General features: G+C 43.2%; 1 protein-coding gene across 6 annotated transcripts in view; it reads left to right on the top strand.

Moving 5' to 3' along the window:
• The first annotated feature begins 2,226 nt into the window (after nt 1-2,226).
• Nucleotides 2,227-18,277, top strand: part of PCBP3 (poly(rC) binding protein 3) — a 212,479-nt gene continuing 196,428 nt past the window's right edge. For all 6 annotated transcript variants that reach the window (XM_085645174.1, XM_085645173.1, XM_085645172.1 and 3 more), the window contains exon 1: nt 2,227-2,353. The gene's annotated coding sequence lies outside the window, so the exon portion shown is untranslated. The remainder of the gene's footprint in view (nt 2,354-18,277) is intronic.

The following is an 18,277-nucleotide window of genomic DNA, read 5'->3' as shown; positions in this document are numbered from 1 at the left end:
ACAATAACAACAACAATACTACTACTACTACTACAGCTAGTACTACTACTAATAACAACAAACAACAACCACAATAATAATAATAACAATAACAGCAATAATAATAATAAAGATTATAAGAATAAGAACAATAATAAGAATAAGAATATGATTATTAATTTTTAATCATCTGCTTTCCCAATACATATGATGGTTCCAGTTGCTAGAGATCTCTTCCCTCTGCTTCCCTAGTTCCAATTCAGTGAGGGTATGGGAGGACTGCCTCCCTTCACTATAGAGAGGGGATGCTGGTTCATAGCCAGAAGCCGCAGCCGGGAGAAAAAGTGTTCAATTTATGGTGAACTGAATTGTAACGTCACCTTGTGTCTCACAGCCAAAGCAGTCAGCACACATCTTCTCCCCACATGGTCACAAACACTTACAATCTGGCCTCAGGGCATTATTTTAACTGCCCACCTCCCTACAGCTTACATTTCTGTTCTGAGAATAGCCCAGAATGGATCATCTTTGGATCTCTACACTGCGGAGGGAACAACTCATCATTTAGCCCTAAATCTCTTATCGAATTGACCCTTTCATGTTTTGACTTATTAAAAAGCACCAACAGGATACAAAGCATTAACACTAGAGAAACATTCCATAAAAGGATAGGCAGAAAAAAAAATTCTTCACTCAATGAAATCGCAGTTTTTAAATGTAGCTACCACATACTGCCAGTTTGCTTTAAATTGTTGTAATTTATGGTGATTTTCAATATCAATTACTCCCGTTTTGAAGACAATCATACACATTATTTACAACAAAAAATGTAATCTGAAAGGTTTTTCACATATCTATGTGTGATTATCTATATTTATTTTATTTGTTGTTTTTGTAAAGTGGTCTCTCAATCAGGCGACCACATAAGAGTGCTGATAAAAACACTCACCATGTCACATTTTTTAATATATCACAAAAAATTGCCTTAGATTTGATGTAATTTCAGATATCAAGCAGCGACGTCATCCCTCAAGGTCAACTTGATGAGTTTGAAATGTGAATGGTAACAACTTTGGAGTTTCCTAAGCATTATCCTCATTCCTTGAAGCATGTTTACTTTCACTGCGAGTATAGACAGTTATTCATTATTCCCGTTCCAATGTTTAAATGTTAATAAACATATGCTTTGCTCTTTGATTTTAGACTCATATACATCAAAGCTTGTAGGGCTGGGATGCCACTTTCTGTGACATAATTTCTTGTGAACTCACTCCATATTATGTTATTGCACAGTGCGAACGCTAATTAGTCCGGCATTTATTTTTAGGACTTGTGCCCTGAAGCTGTGGGATCTCTAAATTGGTACCCTAATGCCTTCTCAGTGCATATGAGAATTGAAAGAGCAGTGGATTCTTGTCGGCTTCTTCCCTAGTGACTGAGCCATGAAGAATCTGCAGATTTCTATGTCTGCTATTTCCTGGTGGAAATGATTTTCCATTGGTCTAGAGATTTCTTCCATTTGCCTCCCAAATTAAATGAGATATTAGTGAAGTGCAAATGTTTGTCCTTCTGTTTCTCATAGTGCAGATTGATTATCTGTGAGGGAGGTGGCAGTGGAACTATAATGGATTTTTGACTTCTAGTTGGGATTTCATGGTGGATATTTTCTAAGAGTGAAGCGAGGAATAAGAATGTTTCTACCTGCCTCCATCTTCTTACAGCTATTGAAAATATAAAATATTCTCAAAAGAATTAATTTGTATCTACCTTGAAGGTCTGTGGAATCAGCCAGGAAAAGGAAACAAGATGCACTAAGTTTCAAGGGCTAAATGAAGGCTACCATTTTCCTTCCAAGCCCTAGGGCTACCATTGACCATAGGATCAAATCAAACGGCCAGAAGACCTAAAAATGATTCTTTCATATCCTTCTCAACAAAACCTGCATGCTCGCCTAACATCTCTCTAGGGTGGGAAATTTGCTCACAAATACCCTCTAGTTGCAGCAGTGTACACAACACTGCGTTTGAGAAACAACAAAATTACTCAATGCGATAAAGCATTAGCTTTAGTAGCGCAGGTTTTTTTGTTGCATCGTCGGAATGTCAAATAGCGCATTGTTGGGCCCTCCCATCTTCAACAAAATGAAGGATTTTGAAGGAAAGTAGGTCACATGGCCTGTATCCCAGGTCACATGACTCCATCCTGGGGCTAGTAAGGTTTTTTTCCAGCCCTCTGAGCTCAGACGGGAAAAAAAAAATCACAATTGGAATTTTTTCTCGTCCCTCAGCATTTTGTCATTTCTTCCAAACAGTGGACGAGGGACCATCTGTCTGGTGCACATCGCTCCCCGGCATCACACGTCCAGCTGCCCAAGGTAAGATCCCGTAAAGGGGTGCGTCAGCATGTGTGGCCTTTGGATGAATTGTCTTTTGCTAAAAATTGAACAAAGCTTAAAAACTTTTTATATTAATGCGGTCAAACAGGCGTAAAAAAAATAATTTGAGTTCTTGGAGATAAACGGCTTCACATTCAAGGATGTGCCTCTCTTTCTCTGTTGTTCTTCATCTTCGCCCTCCTCTTCCTCATGCAAGCAACCTAATTGACTCTTATAGGAGGTTGTTTTATCTATTTTCTCAAATACAAATATCTTCACCCTCTGCCCTTTTGTTCATCTATAGCATCCACTGAAAAAGACAACATGTAGACATGCCAATTAAAGCAGCCTAGTGTCATAGGAGATTATCACAGCCCAATGGACACAGGGACATACAAATTAAAGATGGACATTTATAGGTCAGGTCACATTGTACTTCTTTAAAATGCCATCACATTTTTTCTCTCAAATTATCAAAATATTTCAGTCGGATCGTCGAATAAACCCAGTCTGGCTTCTCAAACTCTTTGATTGCATTTACGTCTTTGGCTTCTTGGAATTTCACAGATAAATAATTGTTTACATGGCGGAAACCTCGGTTATATGTGCTTCCAAAAGTGGTCGAAAACTTCTGTTAAAAATGTTTTTCCACGCTGACGCAGGCACATTAATAATAAATGAACTTCGTGGTTGACGAGATCTCGGTGTGCAGGCGCCGTTGTTTTGATACCCGGAGTGTATGTACATGGACATTATCTGTCGAGGACGAGGGGGTCTCGAATGAAGCCACCAGGGAGAGAGGGTTAACCGTCGGGGGCGCGAGCGCGGAGGGATCAGGGGCTCGCGCTTGGAAGAGCACAGCTTGAGTTCCACATAGCAACCCCGATGTTTCAGGGCGGCGTTCCCGCCTAAACTGCCTGGAATTAAACGCCTTTTCATTTGAATAAAAAATAAGAGAGGAAATTCAAAGGACGTATTTTAAAAAAAGTAACTATCCCCCGCCACATCTTTTTTTTTGTTTTTGTTTAAACTTCCTCCACCCAACCCCAATGAACTCAGCCATTTTCTGCTATGGTCCACTTTCCGAGGCAGACGGGCGCTATTGGCTGTTTTGCGCATACTGATTGTTTTATTTCTGTTCTGTGTGATTAGCACCGTCCTTCTGGAAGTGTTGACTATTTTGCTGGAGGTGGAAAATGCTCACGGTTTAGGGGTTTTTCATGGCAAAATCCCCAGCCCCCGAATATAAGCGCTGACCGCGTGTAGGTTTTGATGTTTGCTCTTTTTATGAGTTACCCAAAACTCAGAAATGCCGAGGTTAAGTCTTAACTGGGCAAAATGGAGACTTCGCCAGATGCTCTCCCTCTGCTCGAATGTAGAAAAGGTTTGAGAAGAAATGTTATTACATACATGAACTGAAATTTTAAATAAGAAACACAACAACACTCTGACCCTCAAATGAAAAATAATGCCCAAACGCGCTGTTAGATTGAATCTGGGATAATTCATTGTAAGTATTTATCTGACGACCGGGGGTGGGGAGGAGTGGGGGAGGGTGGTTGCTGCCATGGCCTCCAACAGCTGGAGTTTCCCAGCGGAAAGAGAGAGAGAGGATTTGCACATTGGCATGGCAGAATAGGCAAAATACAGATCGAGAAAAAAAATACCAGAACTCAAACTATGTAGCAGTCACAGCTTCTTCCAAGACATGACATAGATCTAGAACCCAGGCAGCAGTGTTAATAGCATAGATTCAGGGAATTAATTTAGCCTAGAACCACAGCTACGCCACTCCTGGGGCAACCGTTGAAATAAATCACAGGCTTTGCTACAAGCACAGCCTCTCCAGAGGAAGGAGACAGACTTAAAAATTCCGGCTATGCACCCGGCGGGTGCTGGGCAGGACGCAGACCTAGAACTAGTGTTATGCCCACGGCACAGCTACCCCTTTGGAAAGATCTTTACTTGGAACCCAGGCTGAGCACATAGGGTGGGTCATGTTTATAGACCTGAGGTCATGCTTCTCACACAGCAGCTCTAGGGGTTTATGATAGATATAGAACCTAAGCTATGCACACAGCAGCCGCTTTTGTGTGTGTCGACCTGGCCATAGGACCCATGCTATGCTTCAAGTGCAGCTACTGCTGTGAGAAGACATGAACATAGAGCCCAGGTATTGTACTCTCCTTGCAACCCAGAGATGAAGAACTGGGCATGACACATAGCTAAGAATACTCACCAGATACATATGCTTTTGGGTGAAGACAGAAAAGAAAACATGCACTTGGCAAAGCTGCTCATGGGGTATTGTCTTGAGGTCTGAATGGGATAATGCAGCTGGCACCACTTCCAGTGAGGGAAGCACCGGGAGCACAGGCTCTACCCCTGAGACAGTCTTTCTTGTTGTGGAACATGGACCCAAACCCATGCTTTACACATTCGATCAACAGTGCTATTCCCACATTTGCCGAGCCTCTCGATTGAATGTCCCATGTACAAAATTGACAAATATTAATCCATCTTCCCTTTGTCAAGACTAACTGTGCAATATATATAACTAAAACTATGCATCTGATTTACCGGTCTCAGAATTAGCTATATGATCTCCAAAGCTCGGAATTATGTGTCGAAGGCGCAAGTACAATGGTTCTCTGGTTCGTCCCCATTCCCCAGAATTGTGTGCATATTTCCTACCCTACTGATTAGCCATGCGATCTCCATGTTTAAGAATTTTGTGTAAGTGTTCCACAAGCATAACTATTTCTATGCACCACACGTATCCTGTTTGTTGATATTTTTTGTTGCTGACATATTTGTCCTAGCCAACATCCAACCCTGAAACTTCTTCCTGAGATCTGATAATGAATCTGGTTAAATGTTGTGCTATGTTTCAGTGGCGCCTGATCACAGTCAATTTCCTAATCATTTCTGGTGCTTAGTTTACTTCACCCTAAAACATTTCTTCTCTGCAGCTTTATGAATATACATGCTGCTCCCTGGTGCTAGATTACAGGGTTTTAAAACATGAGTAGTTAAGGTGGGTTCTGCTGCGAGATCCTTTCATGGTCGCCCAAATTAAAAAAAAAAACATCCTCTTGGATTTACAAAGGTGCACTTTAAATCAAAAGTGTCCAGGTGTAACAGATTATACTTGCACAAGACCTGTAGCTTCTTGGCAATTCTAGAAACTGCACCAAATGGTTTCTGGTACTATTAACTGCCTAAGCCTTTCATGTATAGAGTCAGCTGTCAAGGTCTTTTTTAAAGACTTAACTCATGCATGTTAAAAAGACTTAACACATGCGTTTTAACCATGTTCTACTACAATATCAAATTATTCACATCTATCCACACAATTATGAACTTCAGGATATTGACTACTATTGTATAGTCAACGTAGGTACACTTAGATATGTATAGCTTTGATATTCTTAATCTACATACACTGATAATACATACATCTTCAAGGTACATAATGAAAGGTTAAGAGTATTAAAACTGCACTTCAATATGTATAGTTATCTGGATGACACAGAGGTAGTTGCTGTTCTGGAATTTATACTTTTGTAGGTCAGTATTTGTGACCTTGATAGTCTGAGATACGCCCATATGAAGCTGAAGATTCTCTCCACTGTTTGCTCAGCACGAAAAATCCATTTCTCAGTTAGGTGCCAAGAAGGAGGCAGTAAGTAACACGTTTCACTTTCATTTCAAACTAATGGTGTTTTTCGAGCTTTGAGACCTTCTCTGAAGCCCCTTTGTGTCTCTGAAACACCCCAGGTGGGTCTTTGTCTGTACTAATGGGTAGTGAAAGTGTCCCTGTGTTTGAAAACTGTGCTCAAGGTAGAGCATTCCAATACACAAAATGGCTGCTGCATGTGTAGTTTATCTGCGTACATGGCTTTCAAGATGTATACACCAGGGTTTAAAGCACCATACAAAGATGGATGGGCTTCTCTGATGTGGTCATAATTGTTCTTGTACTCTGATACCAATATGGGAAAATTACACTCGAACATCATTATGCATCCGCGCTTCCTGTCTCGTAACATGATGGGAGGAGCTATCTGCAGATGATGATAACGCTCTGTCTCTCTGGTAACTGTGTCTTGCAGTTGGCTGCGCGTGCTCTCCAGCGATCAATGTTCATGCCTCATTCGCTAGTGCAATATAAATAAACATAAAAACAAATGCTGTGTGATACCGCGCTGTGCCCGTTGAGATCCATGTTTGATCTCAGGGATTTAATCAGCCTATGAACATGTTCCTTGGCTTGCACACAAAGATGGCATCTTTGCACATCCCTGTGATAATCCTCAGACTGTAGTTCCTGGCAGCGATGTCATCACTGTGTGGACACATCTTCCACAATAAGGTCTTTTTTTCTGGCAGTGATGTTATCATCTGCATGTGAGGTTGCTGCTAGGGTTGAGCCTATGATAATATCACTAATTGTTGGTTCTGTTGTTAGCTTGAGTTAGTTTTGTTGGTGTCCATTGGCTGCTCTCAATGATGTCATTACTGTGCAATCATGTGCTTAACCTGTCAGAGCGAGGTTGATGTCATCACAATGTTACCACTTCTGATCAGTATTTCTCTTGGGTTGTTCTCAGTGACACCACACGTGCAACCAGATGTAGTGTCTGTCAGTGCAGTTTTCCGGCAGTGATGTCACTCACCATGCCACCTCTTGTTCTGCTCAGTAGTGTGGGGCTCAGACAGTAATATCCTTGGGCTGTTCTCAATGATGTCATCACTGTCAAGTGATGTCATTATGCTGTAATCATGTTGCCAGGGTTAGTAAGACAATATCCTCGTGGGCACGTTCCTTTGGGTGGGCTGCTCCCTGTGATGTCAGCACAGCGCACCTATCTCTTTGAATGTTGGAATGCTGCTTTTTCAAGAAGATTTTGCAATTCAGAGCAGTAGTCAAATGCCTGTAATAATTACGGATCTTCAATGTGTTTCGGATTAACCCAATTTTTGTCATTGCGAAGCATTTCTCTTCTTCCAGTTTAAGGGAACGCAATATCATATTATATTTTCTGGGGTGCTTTAAAGTGCAGACCTGGCCAGGGAACAAAAGGTGCTATAGGTAACATTGTTTTTAAATGCATCAGAGCTTAATGATAAACATCTGATGAAGGTTTCAACACTCAGTCACATAAACCCGGTTGAAAAAAGAATTGTGTAGCTTTACCACATATTTTTTATTGAAGAATTTATAAATCTACTGTATGCCGCCCTTTTGTTGTATCTTGAATATGGAACCCCTTTTCAGTTGTAAAAACTGGGACACAAGCTCGTCAGTCTGCACACATGTAATTTGTGATTCTCCAGCTTTTCCTTGGCTTAACTAGCATTCTCTTTTAACACTTTTGTATGTTTTTATGAAAATTAGTGTCCAACCAGTTTTTATGATTAGTACATGTGTGTAAACCCCCCTGAAACATTTAACACAGCTACTCTCAGTGCTTTATAGCAGCCCCGTGGCAGCAAAAGTGTGGTACAAATAGCGGTCCCAAACACGGTCTTGCACACAACACCTCACCCAATCCCCCACGACATACACTAGGAATGAATATATGCATCAAACTTGCCCCACTGGCATGTGGTTTCTTATTCTTGCTTGTCATTTTTCCTGTTGGCACTTCACCGCTCACCGTGTCTAGATCTCTATTTATCAGGACAGTTAGCACACACCACTGCAGGGAACGTCACCAGCCCAGTTCCGGTTGTGTGATGGAACCATGCATGCCGGGTCCACGCGGTCTCAGCCACCCAAGTCTTAACCATGCATATGTCTTTACCACGCATGCCTTTACAACAACATATGTGTTGCTAAACGATGGATGGCAAAGACAAATCCGATGTTAAGACTTGGTAAATCTTACCCCGACCCCTGCCCCACCCTGAGTCCTAAAACAACCCCCTCCCCTCGAGCCCTAAAAACGTCCCTGCCCCTAGTACTAAAAACTACCCCGAAACCCCCTAAGCCCTAAAAACTATCCTGATGGCCCCAAGCCCTAAAAGGAATCCAGAGCCCTGCCCCTGCCCTGAGCCCTAAAACGGCCCCCAAGCCGCTGCCCTGACACATAAAACTACCACCCTGCCTCCTGAAAACCAACCCCTCCCCAGCCCTAAAAATGTCCCTTCCCCCAAGCCCTAAAAACTACCCCACCCTTCCCTAAGCCCTAAAAACTACCCGACCCCCCCTGAGTTCTAAAAACCTCCCGACCCCAGCCCTGAAAACTACTCCAACCCCCCAGCCCTGAAAAATACCTGACCCCCCAGTCTTTAAAACTACCCCAACCCATAAAAAAACTACCCCGCCCCCCCAAACCCTGCCCCAGCCCCACTTGCCTCACCGAGTCCTCTGGCTCTCCTGATCCTTCCTGCTTCCGCCCAGCAGCAGCTAGACCATGCACTGCCTTAACCACGCATATGCGTGGTTAAGGAATGTATGACGATACAACCTAAACATTTACAACGCAGTTTTTACATCGCGACATCCATTACAACGCATGTTTTTACATCACATGCCATCACAACGCATTTTTAGAAACTAAATTTACAACGCATTCCATTACATCGCATTATACCATTACAACGCATACCATTACATTGCATTTAAGGTAAGTGTTGGATAGTGCAGGGGTAAAAATTACTATTCCCACTCCAGTGAGTGCAACAGTAGGGTAATTGTTGGATAGTGTAGAGGTAAAAATTACTATTCCCACTCCAGTGAGTGCAACAGTAGGGTAAGTGCTGGTAGGGGTAAAAACTATGCGTTGTAATGGTATGCTTTGCAATGGTATGTGTTGTAGTGACATGCGTTGTAATGACATGCGTTGTAGTGACGTGATGTAATGGCTGCGTTGTAATGGCATGCGATGTAAAGGATGTTGCGATCTAATGACTGCGTTGTAAAGGTAGTGCAATGTAATGAATGCGTTGTAAAGGTTGTTTCCCGTGGCGAAGCAATATGCATGGTTAAGGTAAACGTTGTAGCGCTTGCAAAGTTGGAACACGCGTGGCTCTTCTGGCGTTGTTGGTCCTACTATTTTCCTCCCCATTCCACATCATGTCAGCCGCCACCTTCTTACTCAAGCAGATATTACCTATGCAGACAGTGGTGTAATACAATATTATGTTGGGGTGGCCCACTGCAAAATGTGGCGAGTGTGCCTCCGGCCTCCATATCTCACAGATGTTCATAGACATTGGCCTGAATAGGGTCCCCCGCAGGGTGGGGGAACCTCCTGAATCACAGGGGCCTGCTTTATGACCGCGTAAGCAGACATCAATCCATGGAAGGACAGCATATGACAAGTCCTACCATTAAAGCAACTACGGAAATAGTAGGCATGGCAGGTATCCTTGGTGCTGCCATTAGGGAGACAATGGAAACCAGCAATACACACACACACAACTCTCTCTCTCTCAGTCTCTCTGTCTCCTCCTACCCTACACCTCTCTGCGGTGGATGGAAGTGGGAAATACCTAAAATCACCCTCTTTTCTCGTACTTTATGCCAGCATTCACAAAGACCCCCTATCTCTTTATTTTTTCTCAAACATAATCTCTCTATAAACTTTTAGTTCATTAAATGAATGCATATCTTATCACCCAGATGCAAGCTTTGCGGCCATACATTGCCGGGGCAGCTACATTGTGTTTGGTACTGGTTTATTCACATTTCTCTGCTTGACTTCCAGAAGAGATAAAATTGGTGTAGCTAGTCTAAAGAAGTGCTTAAATGTCAGCTACAGTTTATAAATGCTTTCCTCAGCACCACCGAAAATAAAAACAATATAATGCAAGCATTTCTAGCAAACATTTATGAAACTCAGGATTCTTTTGACATGCTACTAAAATGTTAGTGTTGAAAAATGGGTTACTGGTTGAGTGGGGTGAGAATCTACTTAAGCAGCAACCATAATCCTTGTGAGGGTGAAGTCACAAGCACACCCCAAACTAATTTGTGCTTAACCCTCTGGTAACTTAGCACACAAGCAGTCAGGCTTAACTTAGAGGAAATGTGTAAAGTATTTATGCAGCACTTCAAACAGTAATAAAGTGAAAACACGACACAAGAAAAATTCCACTAAAATTTAGAAAAATAGTGCACAATTTAATAAATAATTTTACACCAAAATGACAAAAATCCAATCAGTAGTAAAGGAGATATGCAATTCTAAAGATTTAAGTTGAAAAAGCGTCAAAAAGTGCACAATGCCAGCTGTGCTTATCTAGTTGTGCTAGGCTGTGACAGAGTCACACGTACAGTATAGGCCGACTGGGATGGAGCGTGAGCTGGCTAGAGTGACCCAGTTAGTCCCACTGAATAAAGTTCCTTAAATTCTGGTAGCAGAGCGAAGCGGATTTCTGCGTTGAGTATGTGTTGTGCAGCAGAGGCAATCCAAGGTCCTACGGTGGAGATGAGCCATGCAGCGGCGGCTCCAGGGAGCTGCAAGGCTGTGATGGGAGATCCTGTGTTGTCATAGAGGATGCTGTCGACGAGGGGCTTGCAATGCGAAGTCCTGCGTCAAAAATGTGTTGTGCATCGGCTGGTTCCCAAGCAGCAGTACTGATGGGTTGTGGAGCTGCGATGCGATGTTGCAAAATCCTGTGTCAAGGATACATCATGCAGTGGAGTTTTGCAAGGCAATGCACCCTGCTGTGTCTGTTCTGTTGGGACCACAGATGGACTGGTGAAGCACCGTCAGGCCAGCTTCCAAAGGTTTAAGACTGGGGTGGCACCACATGGGAGAACATGATTCACACCTGGCAGAGTCTAGGTGCTGGGCTCAGGGTTATTGGAGTCTAATCTGTCCCTGGATCTCTGATCAGGAGGCCACCCAACTAGCCCAGGAGTCACTCTGGTCATCCTGAGTGCAAGATGTAGGTCTAGTCCTTCTCACTCAGGCAGGAGGGCAGCAGGGCAGCAAAGCAAGGCAGCAGAGTGGCAGTCCTTCTTACAACAAAGCAGTACAGCAGTTCTTCTTCTGAGTCTTCCACAGGTCTAGATGTGTACTGAAGACTCAAGGCTAGGAGTCCAATATTTATACCTGGTGCCTAGCAGGAGATGTTTCTGGAGGTTCCACCCCGAGGTGATTGGAATTTCCTGTCTCCCTGCCCTAGCCCCAGATTGTCTGGGGGTTACAATAGACTAGTGTCAACCCTTTGTGAGTGTGTTCAGGCAGAGCCTTTGTGATGTGCAAGTGCGGTAGGTGACAGCTCCTCCCCCTCATCAAGTCAGAGATGACCCATCCTGCCAACACCTCTGGCCCTTTGTTTCACAGTCTGGGAGCAACGCACAAAAACCAACTGCTAGCTACACCTAGCCATGTGAGCCAGTAAACAGGCTGCAGGCCCCAAATGGTTGGAACCAGAAAACGCCAACTTTCTAAAAGTGCCATTTTCAGAACTGTGACTTAAAATCTTACTTTACCATTTAAGAGGGATTAAATTACAATTCTTTAGATACCAAACTCGAGCTGTCTACCCTCTCCCAATTGAAAGTTATTACTAATTAAATGTAATAAGGAAATCCAATATTATCCTATGGGAGTGGTAGGCCTTGTAATAGTGAAAAATGAATATAGGGGTTTTTCACTACCAAGACATGTAAAATTTAAAAGTACATGTCCAACTTTTTAAATACACTGTACCCTGCCCTCTTGGTTGTTCAGGGCCTACACTAGGGGTGACATATGTATTAAAAAGGAGGGTTTGGGCCAGGCAAAAGGTTTATTTTGCCAGTCCGAAATGACAGTTAAAAACTGCACCAACAGGCAGCATGGCAGGCCTGAGACATGTTTAAAAGGCTACTTAAATGGGTGGCGCAATCAGTGCTGAAGGACCACTGGTGGCATCTAATTTACAGGCCCTGGGTACATGTAGTGGCACTTTACTAGGGGCTTACACAGGATTTAGCCAATTCTACAATGTTTAAAGGTGAGAGCACTTTAGCACTGGTTTGCAGTGCTAAAGTATGCAGAGTCATAACAGCCAACAAAAATGGATTTAGAAAACAGGAGGGTGAAGACAAAAGGTTTGGGGACGACTCTGCAGAAAGGGCCAAGTTCAACAGTTAGAAAATTCAAAAAGTAAAACACTTGTTGGTATTACTCATTTTAAAAGACTAGGGGCCATATGTAGGTAAATTACATTTACCGATTCTTAAATACCGAATTTTACCGATTCGGTATTTATGAATCGGTAAATGTAATGTAGGTAAATTATTACCGATTCGGTAAATATCGGTATTTAAGAATCGGTATTCACCGAATCGGTAATGGCAACTGGCTTCCCATTCATTCCTATGGGCCTGGAGGCCCATAGGAATGAATGGGAAGCCAGTTGCCATTACCGATTCGGTAAATATCGAATCGGTAATAGGGGAGGCATTATCATGGGTGGCAGGGTGTCACATTGACACCCTGTTGCACCCCTGATTCGTGCATGTGTGCACATGTGGCGCACATACATGCCCTAAGGGCATGTATGTCTGCCACATTGCACATTTAAATAGGACAATAATGCTTTTTTACAGGTATTCGTCATTTACCATCAACTTTTAGTTGGTGGTAAATAACGAATCCACACACCGACGAGACACTCCCCCTACATATAATTTCAGGATTCGGTATTTACCTAATCGGTAATTTTACCGATTCGGTAATTTTACCGATTCGGTAAATTACCGAATCCTGAAATATGCCCCCTACATAGCAAAAGCCTAAATACCGGTCGGTAACGGGATATTTACCGAAAATCGGCCGTTACCGACCGGTATTTGGCTTCCTACATATAGCCCTAGGTGTGGGTGTAAGTAAGTGTTTATGTGTATGGGCAGTGTGTTGAAGCTTTAGGTGGTAGTGTAAGGGATAGGTGTTGTTATAAAGTGTAATGTTGAGGGTGTAGATAGGGTTGGAAGTGGGAGCTGTCGGATAATGTATATGGTGGTATGGTAGGTGGTGTATTATAGACGCAGTGGAGTAAGTGTAAAATGCAGGCATTTTAGGGTGCCAACGTAAAGGAGGGTATAAATAGTATATGCTGCTGTAGAAGGTGACTTCAAAAATAAAGAAGAGGACACAGCATATACTGGGGAAGCCAGTAAATGACAGCAAAGTGCACATTGGGGATACAAGTGACATGGGACAAAGGGAGGATGCAACATGTGCTGGCCAGTGTAGCTGGTGATGGAGGAAGTGATCGGGGTATGTAGGCAGAGTAATTTGTAGGTGATATTTTAGGGTGAAGGTGATGGTACAGAGTGTAGTTGTATGAATTATGTGTTAAAGACTCATGTGGCTCATAATTGATGTATGTGGCGATGTAGTATGTAAGGTACTAGTTAGTGATGGTGTAGCTCATAAGGGATGTGGTGTTTTAGGGTGTAACTAGTGGTTTACCTGAGGTGGAGTAAAAGTTGAGCTTTAGGTGAATGCTGTGGTGCATTAAGTATGTGGGCTGTAGATGTTTGTGCAAGACAATGGTAGTTGTGCAGGGAGAAAGTTGCATGAAGTGCAGGATGAAGGTTGGGTAATGATTTATAGTGTGGCTCCAAGGTGTAGGGGGTTAAAATTGATAGTGTAGTTACCTTGACCAGAGGACATAAAGTATGCAAGTGGGTTGGTGCTAGTGGAATAGGAAGGATGGGAAGGGAAGAAAGCAGTATGCAGAAAGAAGTAGAGTCCTGTTGAGCACTGGTGTGGTGCTCAAGATCAACATGGGAGATTGAAAGGGATGCTGCTTCTAGCTCCTAGCCCTTTTAGTGTATGGGTGGCATAGGGCGTGAAGTGGGATCTGCAGCAGCTGCTTGGGTGGAGGAGGGAGAAACAGGGCAGACTGCCTTACTTACAGCAACATGCACTAAAGAATAAGGGAAAGCAAGACAACCTTTGTTTGCTGAGACAGAAAGGGTGAAGCTAACTGTAACTTCCGGCTCTACTATGGCCCATTCCTTTAATACAGAAGTAATAATGTGGATACTAGCAGCTCGAAAACGTCACTTCTCTAAATCTGAACAGTGGCAAGTATTTCTGGCCCTGCGGCTCTGCTAGGGTGGAAGGAGTGTATTATGTGCATGAGGAGCGTAGAAAGGGAATCTTATGTCTGTGGAAAGCATAAGACTAGTGACCTTGATGTCTCTCCTACGTCCTCCCATCCTTCACATATAGCATAACTTTGAACTTATGCTGAAAGGATTGGGTAGCTTGTTGCTTGTGAGACTCTTTGGGGCAACTGCAAGCCTCCAGGCTGCTTCATGAAACATTTTGGGGAAAACCAGCCCCGGGTTATGGCCTGAATGTGTTGCCGGATGAGTGCTATTTTTGCCCTGCTCGTTACCGAACATCTACGGCCTAACTGTGAAGGAATCTGCACAAGGCACTACAAAACTTGAAGTGACTCCTGCTCCTATCCTCAAGCAAGGAGATGAGTAAAAGTAAAGAGTAAAGAAATATAATAAAAATGTGTGAAAAACTTGAATTATTCATAGCCAATGGTAATTACTCTGGGTCACATTTCAGTCCATTGTAATTATGCCAAATGTGTCATTATAGTGACCAATTAAATGCAAACCTGCCTTGGTCCACTAGGAACAGGCCAGTCGGAATTGCTAGGCCTCCTTAATAATGAGTGCTCAAAACTCAGTGGCATGTGACCCATTACTTCAAGTGCGGTGTCACCACCAATAAATTTGGATAGAGGTTTTAACACCTCTTGCTACATTTGATGGGTTTTCCCACAATGGATGGACATCACTAGGAAATCTTGAAGCCATTTTCCTTCTAGGACTTCACAACTAATAGCCTGTAATGGTGTCTGTGTAACCTAGGGGACAGTTGCTATTGCTAGTCAGGTTATTTCTAATTACTTCAGACTGTGATGTTTGATATGGCTGTATTCTCGGTTGTCACTTATGTGATGGCCTCCTCATGCCCCATGCCCCCGTTTCTTTCGGTTACCCCCAGAGCTCTGGTTGGGGAGCCTGCAGTGTGAGCAGTGTCAGCTTTAGTCGTGATTTTTAGAGGGGACCTACAAGCAGGGCCGAAACCAGCCCTGGCAAAAATGCTCAAGCCAGTCCAGCTTCCTACGTCTCCTTGCACAATCTCTCTCTTGCCATCCATCCATTCTCTCTCCTCTCTCTCTTCTCCCTCTCAAATCATCACTCTTTCTCTACCTCCCCCCATTCTTTCTCTCTTGAAGCCTCCCTGATTAACTTCAGGAAGCAGAGGAAAGTGACAGAGGCACCTCCAAGATCTCCATCCCACAGACAAATAGCTGTTGAATAAGGCCTGTTCAGCCCTGACCACAATGGGCCACATATAAAATGTGTGGGGCTACCTACAGCAGGTGATTGTGAATAGTGAGTACATGTGTGATTATATATATATATATATATATATATATATATATATATAATATATATATATATATATATATATATATATATATATATATATATATATATATATATATATGGATATGAAGCGGTCACGCTTGGGCCGCCGAGAGAGCCCAGCCGCTGTTGCAATCCGGCTGTGGTGCCGAAATTCACTACGGCATATGGAACGGGAGCCTGAGATGGTGGTTATCAAGAGAGGTGTGAGGCAAGAAGAGAGCAACACTCGCCCACTTGTGAATTACATTTTTTATTTTTTTGCCTTGAACACAGCGACTCAAAGGAGGACAATTGGCACTACAATTACCATGAGGCCAGGGTGTGGCCACGCCCAGTGGGGCGGGAATTGTGACTTTCATAGGTGCCTGAAACTGCCACAGTTCATTAGCAGTGAAAGCCTTTGGCCCATGAGGAAGTGCTGCCATGCACGAAACGCGTCAGGCGAGCTGGACATTTTACAAAGAAGTGAGTCTTCCTTTCCTGCTTTCACACCTCAACCCTCATCAAATAAAGTGTGGCAATTGTGAAACCCGTTTGGGCCTCTCCTTGTTGGGCGGAAAAAAAAAATATATATATATATACACATAAATATTAAGGGACAAAATTATTAACTGACAAAAATCCCCCAAATCTCTATCTCTGGTCTCCCTAACTATAACTACATTCTGGCTACCACCACTCTGTAAAGTATATATAGATGTAGTGGTAGTATATATATGTATACGTGGGACACGATAAATGGGTTAATGAAAATGGTGCTTGCCAGACTGACCACGGCTGTTGTTACAGCCAAAACGTGGCTCTCCTGGTTGCTGGGTCGAGGGAGGCTCACACAATAAAGAAGCCTGAATCTTGCAGCCCTTGTGTGCGTGTACTCTTCCTTATGGGAGATGGGTTTGTCTTGAAGGCAAACAACATCTGAGGACTTACAGTTATTTCACCAACTGGCACTATGCACTGTGGGACTTGAAGTCCCACAGTGCTTGGCCAATGGGTGGTTGGCCAATGTTTCCATGTTATTGGACTCCTACGAAAAGTCTTTCCAATTCTACCGGACTCCGTCAGAAAAACCCTGGTACAGGAACTAGTATTAAGTCGCCTGGATTACTGCAATGGACTTCTGCTGTCAGCCAATGAGAGTGTCCTAGCAAAACTCCAGGTGATACAAAATACTGCAGCAAGGCTTGTGCTGAATGCCCCTCCAAGAACGCCATCACAGCCCCTCTTGGATAAATTACACTGGCTTTCAGTCCGCAAGAGAATAAACTTTAAGACTTGTTGTCTGATCCATAAGAGTCTACATGGATGTGGACCTTCCCATTGGAAGGATACATTTATCCCATATAATCCCACACGTTCTCTTAGGTCAAGTAGCCAACTTTTATTGAAAATCCCTACCACAAAGAAGGTCAGACAAGGTGGTAAAGCTCTTTTGGTTGCCGGACCAACTTTGTGGAATAAACTTCCTCTTGAGCTCAGGCAATGCCAAGAACATCTCAATTTTAGGAAAAAACTCAAAACATTTTTATTTTAATCAAATTGTACTGTATGCTGATCTGCTGCTGCTGGTTTCTCTTTCTTTTTATTCTTCTCTCTCTATTCTTGTTTCTGTGCGCAGAGATACTCTGTTAAGAGTCGATTCTAGCGCGTTACAAACCCATAAATAAATAAATAAATACAGTCATGTGACCTAACCCTATTAAAGCACGCCCGAGCACACCTGAGTGTTTGTTACTTCCATCTGTGAACAAGGCTAGTATGCGAAACTTCGGAATATGGAAGCAGACGCTGCCAGACTTTGAAAAAAAACCCTCTGTTGCAGTATTGGGCCTCACTACTTGTGTGCTTAAAGTGGTGTAATGATGGGCTGCTCCGTGCCCATTGCGAGAGGCCGCCTTGAAGGGTCCTGGGCTCCGGAATGGGGACTTGTTTTTTGGAGCTGAATTGAGGAGCCTGACCCACTCGTGCACCCAACCTATCAATGTAAAGGCTAATGGAGCGAAAAGGGATGGCGCGAGGAAAGGATGCAGGAAGGATGATATCCTGCCTTCGTGCCGTGATCGTGCTGCATAATGATGTTTTTTTTTTTAAGTCAGAATGAAAATGAGAGCACTGTGGTATTTTACCAAACTCACCTGACTGCCTTTTAAAAGTATTCCACATTGACATCAGTGCTTGTGCTTTATGGAAATTACCAACAAGGCAAATAACATCTGAGGACTTCCAATAATTTCACCAACTGGCACAATGCACTGTGGGGCTTGAAGTAAAGTGAATACAGTCATGTGACCTAACCCTATTAAAAGCACTCCAGAGCACACCTGAGTGTTTGTTACTTCCATCTGTGAACAAGGCTAGTATGCCGAAACGTTGGAATATGGAAGCAGGCACTGCCAGACTTTGAAAAAAAAACCTCTGCTTAAAGTGGTGTAATGATGGGCTGCTCCGTGCCCATTGCGTGAGGCCGCCTTGAAGGGTCCTGGGCTCCGGAACAGGGACTTGTTTTT

Source organism: Triturus cristatus, chromosome 3_1 (genome assembly GCF_964204655.1).
Source record: "Triturus cristatus chromosome 3_1, aTriCri1.1, whole genome shotgun sequence".
Classification (NCBI taxonomy): Eukaryota; Metazoa; Chordata; class Amphibia; order Caudata; family Salamandridae; genus Triturus; species Triturus cristatus.
The sequence above is the reverse complement of the archived record's forward strand: the minus strand, read 5'-3'. Positions and strand labels throughout refer to the sequence as shown.